Source organism: Cololabis saira, chromosome 3, assembly GCF_033807715.1.
Source record: "Cololabis saira isolate AMF1-May2022 chromosome 3, fColSai1.1, whole genome shotgun sequence".
NCBI classification, from domain to species: domain Eukaryota; kingdom Metazoa; phylum Chordata; class Actinopteri; order Beloniformes; family Belonidae; genus Cololabis; species Cololabis saira.
In genome coordinates this window covers 50106973-50112144 of record NC_084589.1, presented here as the reverse complement: position 1 = coordinate 50112144, position 5172 = coordinate 50106973, and positions in this window count along the sequence as shown.

Here is a 5172-nt window from a genome sequence, read left to right as displayed (position 1 = left end):
TTACTTTTCCCATTTGGTAGGGGCGTTATCGTTATTATGAATTAAATTGGTCCGTTAGTTGCGTTAGTTCCGTTATTTTCGGTAGTTTCTTTACAATCCGATTCCTCCTCCTAGTCCTACCAAAACAAGCAGCAGCAAAAGAGCGTGGAAGTGAGCTCTCAGACTAACATGAATCTTACAGAGAAAGTGATGATGATTGGTTAACACACTGGGTAACTTCCGTGGGTAAGCCAATCAGAAACAGAGTTGGGCGGGCCTTTGCCTTTCAGGAAGTGGCTGCACACACAGCATGCACCCGACCCAAGCGCACACACCGCCCGCCACACATAAACAACACTAAACGAAGTCAAACTAATAACGGTGCATGATGACGGCGAGCGGCGAACAGACACCAAGCGTAGCTACAATGGAAGCAGTGACAATGACATCGGGTGCTTTGCAGGATGGAAGTATAAACATTATTTTGAATTCATTGAGATAAAGGACGGTAAAAACATTGTGGTGAAATGAGTGAGTGGGTAGAGTCATCATTCATGACTGAGTCACTATGATGTCAGAACAGGTCAGCACAGGAGCTGCAATCTGACAGTTTATTTTATTTTTTATTTTATTTTATTTTTTCATATAATTGTTACACTGTTAAAATAGTGGAGTTGTTATTTATTTGTTACATACCCAAATGAGAGCAGTTGCTGCTTACATATTTGTTACACTGAGAAAGGGAAATAAAAAGTATAGTTAAGTTAACACTATGCTGCTAATAATTAGTGTAGACATCTTATTTCATATTGCACAGCACTACTGTGACTGTCTAACTACACTGTTTGTTTTGAAGGCCAAGTTGAGGCTACAATAAATATTCCTGTCAAGATTTCTAAACATATCTCTTGTGTTTTATTGTTCCACTACATAAAAAAAAATATTTGTATATAAAGTAAAGTAAAGTAACTTAGTTACTAGTTACTTTTATAATTGAGCAACTAGTAAAGTAACTAATTACATTTTCTCAGCACTAACTATAACTATAACTAGTTACTTTTTAAAAGTAACTTCCCCAACACTGGACATATAATAATAATAATTAAAGCTGCAAGCAGCGATGAACGGGCCCTCGCACTCATGGCCACCGTCCCCCATAAGCATATCAGAAATGACACCACCCAAGACTTCCTATGTCAAACCATTCAAAGGTTAAAGCAGGAAATAGGAACAACCAATCAGAAGAAGGGGCGGGGCTAATTCAGGCCAATGAAGCTCAAGGACTCAATACCGAGTCCGATGACACCACCCACGACTCTTTATGTCAAACCATTCAAAGGTTATGGTAAAGAAAAGATTTCTAGGGGGCGCTGTTGAGCCGTTAGGCCACGCCCATTAATGCAAACCATGAAATATCAAATTTATCACCAGGCCTGGCTTGCGTGCAAAATTTGGTGACTTTTGGGGAACTATCAAATATGGACCAATCAGATGAAGGGGGGGCGCTTTTTGGCGTCTAGCGTCGCCACGGTAACACTTTTGAAGGAGACAAGTAATGCGCGTGGTCGCAGGATGGAGACATATTTTGATGTATAACACACGTGGGTGTACGTTATGGTTCGGGTCGTATTAACTGTCGAAGGAATGGCATAAATTGCTCCAAAATTACGCGATTAATTCAGAATGTTCAAAATGGCCGACTTCCTGTTCGGTTTCCGCCATGGCGCCAAGAGACTTTTCTTTAAGTTGTGAGATGATACAGGTGTGTAGCGATTTTCGTTCATGTACGTCACACCGTATTGTGGGGCTTGAGGCGCAAAGTTTTTTTTGTCTGAACCAATCAGATGAAGGGTGGGCGCGCTTTTGGGCGTCTAGCGCCGCTACGGTAACGCTTTTGAAAGAGAAAAGTAATGCGTGTTGTCGCAGGATGGAGACGCACATTTTGATGTGTAAGATACCTGGGTGCACATTACGGTTCGGGCCGTATTAACTGCCGAAGGAATGGCATCAATTTTGTAAAAAAAGACACGATTAATTCATAATGGGCGACTTCCTGTTCGGTTTCAGCCATGGCGCCAAGAGACTTTTCTTTAAGTTGAGCCATGACACAGGGGTGTACCGATTTTCGTGCATGTACGTCAAACCGTATTGTGGGGCTTGAGGCACAAAGTTTTCTAGGGGGCGCTGTTGAGCCATTTTGCCACACCCATTAATGCAAACCATTAAATATCAAATTTTTCGCCAGACCTGGCTTGCGTGCAAAATTTGGTGACTTTTTGGGCACGTTTAGGGGGGCAAAAAGGCCTTCCTTTCGTCAGAAGAAAGAAAAATAAAGAAAAATTCCTACAGATACAATAGGGCCTTCGCACTTTCAGTGCTCGGGCCATAATAATAATAATATGATAATGGAGGGAGGACTTTGCTGTTTCAGGGCTGAGACCACTTGCCTTCATGGAGAGGGACATGAATTCCTTCATGAATAAGGACTAAAAATAACATTAAAGGTATTTGGAATATATTGAATGCCATTAGGAAAAGTTCAAGACAGACTAATTATCCACAATATTTAACCAATAACGATGAAGTCATTAATGATATGAATGAGGTTGTTAATAATTTTAACAGGTATTTTGTGAGTGTTGGACCAAAGCTGGCAGAAAAATGTGTGATCCTGGATCAGCTGATGGATGGAAGGAAACATTAATAAGTAGAAATCCAGATTCAATGTTTCTCACAGCTGTGGAGGAGAGAGAAATCATAGATATTGTAAGTACATGTAAAAACAAGGTGTCAACTGACTGTGGTGATATGACAATAGTCAAAAAGGTTATTGATGGATTGTTAACTGACATACAGCTGTAATCAGTCACTCAGAACTGGGACATTTCCAAAAAAAAAAGAAAACTGCAAAAGTCATCCCACTGTACAGAACTGGAGACAGACACCAATTCACTAATTACAGGCCTGATTCTTTACTCCCAACATTTTCTAAGATCTTAGAAAATGTATTTATTTACAGGTTGGACAAATTAATGCCAATCAAAAGACCACGCCCCTAATTACACATTAAACTTCTTGCTTTATATAATTCCAACCTGCCACAATACGAGGAAAAAGAGGCTTCAAACCCCTGCAGAAAACCTGTGGGTGATTCATGCATGAATGAACCGTCATTCTGAGTTTGGGGGTTAGTTTGGGATCTTTATTCCCTCTAGTGGTTAAATGATGGAAACTGCAGCTTTAAATGAGTCTTGTATATCTATATATTTCACACCAAAATCAGTTTGATAGTTTGATAGTTTGATCAGTTTGATATTTAAATGTTTAAATGTCTCAAAGACTTACCATGTGTATTATTTTGAGGCCCATTGCAATAAAAGTTTCTTAACAACATAAATGTTTTATGACAAATAATAAAGAACACATTAATTAAAAAATATTTTTATTTTATATATTGATAATAACAATCAGAAGTTTATCATATAAATTGTGTCAGCTCTCATTGTGTCGGAAAAAATAAAACTCTTTCTAAACCTTCTTACTTGTGTTGTTTTCTCAGATGTAAATCACTTTGGATAAAAGCGTCTGCTAAATGACAGAAGTCGTAGTAAACCAGTGATGAAAAGAATGTATGCATTTTGTTCTAATTACTTTCGTTGGTAAATGAAATACTTACTGTAACTGCGAGAAGGAACTATGTCATTTGTTCAGACTCCACTGCAGCCCTTCAGAGTTTGACTTCAAATAAAACAATAAGAGAAGATCTAGTGTTGGAAATATTAATGGTATTGTGGAGGTTATACAGAACTGGAATTACTGTGCAGTTTTGTTGGGTTCCTGCCCACATGGGTGTTGATGGCAATGAGAAAGCAGACAATATTGCTAAAAGAGCATTGAAATTGAGTAGTGAGGTAATTATGGAAATTCCTTTTGGTAAAGGTGAAGCAAAATCATGAATTAGAAAGGCAGTGAGGGATTCATGGCAGAAGGTGTAAAAGGGAGACATTTTTATAACATACAGAAGTCAATTAACGTGAAGGTTTTCAAAGGAAAGTGTAGGAGAGAGGAAGTCATCATTTCTAGATTAAGATTAGGTCATACTAGTTGACCTCAGGTCATACTTAGGTCATACTAGGGCCGGCTCTGTCGTGGGCTGCTCTCTGGACACAGTGCAGGTGGTGGGAGAGAGGAGGATGATGGCTAAGCTGTCATCCATGATGGAGAAGGACTCCCACCCCATGAAGGACCTTCAGAGCGCTGGAGAGCTCTTCAGCGACAGGCTCCTTCACCCTAGGTGTGTGAAGGAGCTACAGAAGGTCCTTCCTCCCTGCAGCTGTGAGACTACACAACCAGCACTGCTCACAGTAGACCACATACAACCTGACAATAAATATACATAAGGGAAATAATGTGCAATACCATTCTCTGCAACGTGCAATTATGTAAATAACATCTGTAATTATCCATCTGTTATTCTTTTTATTCTTTTTATATACTAGTTTTTTTTTTGTTTTTTTTTGTATTACTATCTTTATTCTCCTTCTTCTTATTATTATTATTGTATATACTGTTTATAGTGTTTATTATTATTATTATTATTATTATTATTATTATTATTATTATTATTATTATTATTATTATTATTATTATTATTATTATTATTATTATTACTGTGTGATATTGATGCCTCTTGTGTTTTGCACTATCCCCTTTGCTGCTGTAATCTGGAAATTTCCCCTCTGTGGGACTATTAAAGGATTTCTTATCTTATCTTATCTTAAAATCAACTCTGTATTTAATGTCAAAGTCCGTGTGTGATAAATGTGATGAGTGTGATGTCACAGAGAATGTAGAGCATGTGATTCTTAAATGTGGCAAGTATGAGGTAGAAAGGAACGCTTTAAGAGACAGGATGTACGAGCTGGGACGGGAATGGAGTTTAGTAGGTTATTAGGGAGGAGTGAGGTGATGAGGGATTGTTATAAGGAAATCCTTGTCTTTCTTAAAGATGCAGGGATAGATAATAAGATTTAAATGTGGTTATCTTATTTTATTTAGGTATTTCCTTTTCCCCCCTTTAAGTTAGACTGTAACCTGGTGTAATAATGATCCTGATGTTACACACTCCGGTACAGCAGGTGGCGGTAGAACCTAATATCGTTGGTTGTGATCCGCCATTAAACCTAGAGAAGA